The sequence below is a fragment of the Patagioenas fasciata genome, chromosome 15 (genome assembly GCF_037038585.1).
Source record: "Patagioenas fasciata isolate bPatFas1 chromosome 15, bPatFas1.hap1, whole genome shotgun sequence".
NCBI lineage: Eukaryota > Metazoa > Chordata > Aves > Columbiformes > Columbidae > Patagioenas > Patagioenas fasciata.
The window spans coordinates 13,241,747-13,247,746 of NC_092534.1; the positions used below are offsets into that span (position 1 = coordinate 13,241,747).

Here is a 6,000-nt window from a genome sequence, read left to right on the forward strand (position 1 = left end):
GTTCCTGCAGGTGTGCCTCCAACCGACTAAAGTTTTTAGGGCAACTCGTGCCAGCATGGGCAGGAGAGGAAAGACAAGGGTGAGGAAACCCCCGGCGATACCGCGCTCCCTGGTTAACTGATGGTCCATCACACCCGGGCTCCGCTCGCCATGCCCCCAGCGAGGCTGTGACGTGGCTCTATCAGTTAAACCAAAGTTGTGCCGTTTCCTCTGACGGCAGAACAAACCGTCCTTCCCCGCCGCAAGCCGCCAAGCCTGAGGGGTGCTAAAGAAAATAATTCTGCAGCTCCCCCATTTTGGGGGAAATCAGCCGGCATCCCTAGATTTTTCTGCAGAGCTCTCACAAGACTCGACCCTCCGGGCTGGAAAATCCTTAGCGAGCTGCGACAACCTCTGCAGCTCAGGCAGAGGCGAGAGATGATTAAGACTGGCTGAAATCTCACAGGACTCTGACGTGCGAGAGGCCCCACGCAAGACAGAGAAACACACTGGGCTGCTCCTTGCAACCCGTGACTCCCCCCACCTTAACATGGGGCTGAAGGGAGATCGGGGACCGAGCAAGGCCAGGAACCAGGTCACTGCCGCTGGTTTCCAGGCAGCAAAGGTTTGGAAGAGCAGAGGATCATTTAGCTGAGCGACAGTGAAGGTTCAGAGCAGAGCCTTCAAATTACACGCTACAGAGCACTTTTCCTGCCTAAAAGGTCTCTGAAATGACTGTGGCGGCTCTGAAACGAAGCACTCTGTATGCAATTGTTCCCTGGGGCTTGCAGAGGAGACAGAGCCGGGAGAGGAGAGGTGGGTCTGCGGTCCTTGGCACAGGCAGCTCCTCATCAGAGGAGGATGCACACTTCTTCTGGGCTCCCTGGCACAGCCGTGCCGCTTCCCTAAATCTCCCCAGCAGTTTCTACTGGTCGTAGTATTTCTTTTTTAATTATTATTTTTTTATTGCCTACTTCCTGCCTTTAACTTCACACAGCTCCCGGCCCTGGGCTGCAGAGCTGCTGCTCAGGGTGCGGGTGCCCCCAGCCCAAACTCCGAGCCCTGTGCGCAGACCCACGCTGAACCCCCCACCACCACCACCCTACCATGCCTGAGGCACACTGCGATCCCATGGTGAATGGGGAGGGAAGGGCGCTCAGGGGAAACGGGTCCTTTTATCCATCTCACTTGGCTCCTTCCCATCCTTCTCCCATCCATCCCCCAGCAGCTCAAGGTCCATTTTCATCAGACAGTGACAGACACCAGACCTAAGCACCTGACCGCACAGTGCTGGGGCATCATGCACAGCCAACCTCTGCCTCATCCCCCGTGAACCCCCCGCCCTCTCCCACCGACGTACAGGTGACAGCACCCACGTCCCCAGAGCCACCACAGTGCTGCTCACCCAACTCGGGGATGCAACCTGCTGCCCCATGGAAAATGGCTGTGGGTTGGGAGGGCTCTGCAAAGTCTCTGTGTCCAGTAGGAAACCATTTCTGCACCCTCAGAGAGGTTCTGGTGATGCCCATGAGCTGGGGCAGCCAGAGTTGAGCTGGCAGAGTGCTCAGAAGGTGCTGGTGCAACCAGAGACGCCTTCCCTTTGCTTGCAGAGCACCCCAGGAGTGCTCTTCCCACACAAAACCCCCACTGTTGGTTTTGTTCCTCCAAAACATCACTTTGGGAGGTCACCCGAGGGCAGCCAGCCTGGGCATCGCTTGCAGCCAAGGGGAGAACAGGCAGGAACCAGCGGCCACAAGAGCTTTTGCCAAGCCAAATTTGCTCGCATCTAAGGGACGGCATCGCATTCCATCAAAGGCGGCGGGGAACAAACGCGCACCCCAGCAGCTCCCCGCTCTGACGTCAACGAAAACCTCCGGCAGGTCTGTGACGTCAGCTGCGACACTTTGTCACCGGCCGGAAAGCCCTGGGGATGCCGACCCCCAGGCAGGGGGACCAGGCTGGTCAGCATCTCGGCTGGGATCCCTGGCTGTGCATGCACCAGGGCGCCCAGGCTGCTGCTCCAGCTGCACATTTCCAAGGGATGGTGGGAAGGGGACACACACACACTGGAATTTAGCTGGAATTTAGCAGCTTAAAAGCAGCTGCAGCAGAAGGGCTCGGGGGGGGGGATGTAGGGGGAGCTGGGGGGTGGGCCGCGGTTCCCAACCCGTCTTTCTCCAGGGGGAGCTTCAGATACACCGAGCTCTCCCTCCGCGTCCCCACGCAGCCGGCCGGGAGCACCGCGGCCACCCGTGGGGCCGGGGGGGCCGGGGAGCCCCTCGGTGGCCCCCCCCCTCCCCGTGACGTCACCGTGCTAGGGCCAGGCTCGCGCTTGGGGTGCCGAGGTGGAGGGGGGAGTCGAGGTGGAGGGCGGAGGGGGTCGGGCTGCAGCTGCAAATGCGAGTGCGGTGCGATGGGAGAGAAAAAGAAGGGAAGGGAAGGGAAGGGAAGGGAAGGGAAGGGAAGGGAAGGGAAGGGAAGGGAAGATGCCGGCAGCGCGGGGGGACGCGGTGCCGCCGCCGCTCCAGCGGCAGCAGGAACGCAGCGGGCTCGGCGGGAGCTGCGGCTGCAGCCGGCGGCGCGACGCGAAGCAAGCGGGGTGGGAACGCGGGGCGGCGGGCAGGGACCCCCCCGCACACCGGGAGGGCACCGGGGCTGCGGCCCCCGCCCCGCTCGGGCAGCTCCTCTCTCCGCCCGCCAGAAAACGCCTGTCACCTCCCACCCTCCCCGGGCCACCGGCCTCCCGGGGCCCGCCGCGGCCAGCGCGGCGGAGCCGAGGCCCTCCCGGACCGCCCCCCGGAGCCGTAACCGGAACCTTCTTACCTGGCCGGGCCGTGGCCCCGCTGCGTCTCAGCGGCGGCGCTGGGCGGGGGCGGCCCCGGCGGCCATCCCCGGGCGGCCCCGCCGCTCTCCGCCGCGCCGTGCGAGCCGCTCGGCGGTGTCAGCGGGCGGGAGCTCCGCGCGGCGCCGGGAGGGAGGGGAGGAAAGTCGGGGGCATGACCGAGCGCCGTCGGAAGTGCACGCGCGCCCGCCGCCCTGCCCGCGACGGCAGCGACACCTGCCGGCCGCGCCGGGGGCCCGCCGGGGACCGGGCGGCGCGCGCCGGGAACGGGCATCGCGGCGGCGGTAGCGCCGGGCACGGCAGCGGGGGATGGTGCGATGGGCGCTGCGCAGCGGGGACCCCACGACACACGGGGCACTGGGACGGGCGGTGGGCACTGGGCGCCGGTAGCAGGCAGGGTATGGCGGCTACTGGGGGGCACATGCTGGGCACCACGTACCGGGCAGTGCACGGTGGACACCGGTACCGGGTGCAGGGCACACCCGGCGGGTGCTGGTGCTGGGCAGGGTGAGGTCCCGGGCAGTGGGGACCACACACCAGATCCTGGGTCAGGGCTCAGATCTGGATTGGCGTCTGGGTCTGTCTCTGGGTTTAGATCCACGTTTGGATGTGGGTTGGACCACACGTGGGACTGCACTTGTGTCTGGGTCTGGATTTGGATCAAGGTTTGGAACCACATCTGGATTTGCATTTGGAGCTGGATTCAGATCCTCATCTGGATCCGCATTTGCATCTCAATCTGGAACGCACGTCCTTTGCAAAGGATGGAGGTGACGTGTCCGACCCCCCAGCTCCCCGAGCATCCCACGGCAGCCCCAGGGGCTGCACAGAGCATGGGGTGCTCACCCCCCAGGGGTGCTGCCCCCTTCCCCTGCCCCAGGCAGCCTGGGGGGCAAAGCTGGGGTCTGCAGCAGCCGTGGCAGGAGTCCCGGCCTCCGAGCAAGGGGAGGGACAAAATGGCAGCGGTCCCGCTGGCCTTGGCTGTTGCTCAGCGGTGCGTCTGGGGCTGAACGTGCTCCAAGGAGGAGCTGAGGTCAGGGAGGGGGACGAGTGCAGGAAACATATTAAGTGAGGAAAATTGGCTGCAGCCAGCGCTGCTGCCTAATGCTTGCTCGGGATTTTCCTCTCCATCAGGTACCTGGTACAAGTCCTTTCTGATCAGTGGTTGCAGCCGGTTTAACCTCTTGCATCTCAAAGCTGCCACCAGCACCCACTCTGCACCAAGAGGGGTGGCACCCAGGACCCCTCCTCGCTTGTGTCCCCAATGCTGACATCCAACTTTGGCCACGGAGACGTGTGCAGGTATTTTTAACAGGAAGATTCTGGGCTCTCACAGCACAGCTGCTAATTTATAATCCTGTTTGCCTATTAAAATAAAACCCTCTCTCTCATTCCCGAACGTGAGAGCCAAAGCGAAACTATGAGGAAGTGCCCTGTTTGCAGAACACGCTGTGAAACGCACAAAGGAAACAGAGCAAAACCAGCATTTTGCACGTTTTTTAGCCTCATTTTAGCTGGGACTTGGAACCGCAGAAGGGAAATCTTTTCCAGCAGGATGTGCACAGCGGGGGTGTGTTGAGCTGCTGGTGTCCCTTTGGAGCAGGGCCACCTGCCTGCCGAGGGACAGCAGCCTCTGCGGGTCCCTGCTTTGTCCCCAAGGGGTGTCAGGTCCCTTGGGGGTTCCAGGGCTGGAGCAGCGTGTCCCCCATGGGGCTGGCCAGGCGGGGATGGTGTCTGATGGCAGGAAATACCTGCTGCCTCCCCAGCCAAAGCGAACAAGAGGGAGAGTGTTTGGAGAGCGGCTGCGGCCACGTGTGACAGGAGGAGCCTCCAAGGGACACACAGGCCATTGTTCCTTGAGTGTGTGGGGCGGAAATTCGGATGGACCCGTTGTGTGCTGCCCTCCTGGGGCTGATCCTGGGACCCAGGAGCTGCTGAAGCAGATCAGGCTGGGAATTTATCAAACCCTGTGTCTGGTGGCTGAGCTGCTTGTGGTGGTGGTGGGACAACCCGCTCGAGGGGGCTCTCCAGCTCCTCACGGCTGGAGCGTGGCACGTGCCCAAGGACTTTTAGCCTTTCCAGAGCTCTCACTGATATTTGTCATGGCCCTGCTGCCTGTCTGTCTGTTCTCACCCCGCCAGCGCCCTGCAGCAGCCTCGCAGTCACCTGGAAAGACATTTTCATGTGGTCTGGGTTTGATCCGTGCTTTGCCATTTCTTTAAGCACTCCCTGGTGTTTTCCTTTCGCCTTTAACCACCAACGCTCCCCCATTTCTGCAAAAAGGAAGAAAAAAGACTTGCAGAATGTGCCCAGCCTTGCAAATCCCTAATTACCCTCCGCACGTCCTAGCGAATGGGCTGCCCTTTAAGCAGCGCTGCTGGCAGCAGGGGAGGGTTGCAGGCTCTCCCCGGAGCAGCCGATAATGCTGATTTTCCCCACTGCCCTTGCAGGGCGAGCACAGGGGGTTTGTCCCGCTGCTCCCACCCCAGCTCCGCTCTCCATCCCCCAGCACCGGTCCCTGCACTGGCTTCCAAATCTGAAGGGGTTTTTTAGTAAGGAGGCTGCAAAAGGGAGGAGAGAGGAGAACATGCCGCTCTCCTTCCTCCCCTCCACGCTTTGCCCTTTCTCAGGAACCAGCCAGATTGTTTCCATTAGGAGAAGCTGAGGATCCAAGTGTTTGTCGATGGCCAGGAGAAGATTTGCTGATCATAACTGTCCTTCCCTAGAATAATTTTGAGTGAGGTGCTTGGCATGTAACCATCCTTTTATGGTAAAATTAGGGATAAACGCTTGGTGGATTTGCATTTGAAGTTGATTGATACATGGCATTAATGCACGCATAGATAATTTTGCATTTTGAGATTGCTGAGCAAGGAATAATTTTTATTTTGGGTCAAAGATAAGGGCATTCTGTTGAGATGAAATATGCGGGGGTTTTGATCTGTGTCACAGACGGTGCGTTTCTCTTTGCTGGGGAAGGTGACGGCAGGCCCACATTAGCCATTCCTGCCCTTGCTTTTAAGTGCTTTGGGTCTGTGCCTGATGCAAGGAATAATCCCCCGCTGTCAGTTAACACCAGGACATGGTTCCAACCTTCTGAGCTTTGGAGTTTCCCATTAAAAAAAAAAAAAAAGAAATCTATTCTATTTTACTTATTTTTGTGCAGGCTGCGCCAGCCC

The 6,000-nt window shown here is 60.5% G+C and overlaps 1 protein-coding gene across 3 annotated transcripts in view; it reads right to left on the reverse strand.

The window, feature by feature from the left end:
- Positions 1 to 2,943, reverse strand: part of RAI1 (retinoic acid induced 1) — a 76,181-nt gene extending 73,238 nt beyond the window's left edge. The window contains exon 1 of one of the 3 annotated variants that reach the window (XM_065850687.2): positions 2,803 to 2,943. The gene's annotated coding sequence lies outside the window, so the exon portion shown is untranslated. The remainder of the gene's footprint in view (positions 1 to 2,802) is intronic. The other 2 variants (XM_065850688.2, XM_071815316.1) reach the window with 2 other exon arrangements.
- Positions 2,944 to 6,000: the final 3,057 nt, after the last annotated feature.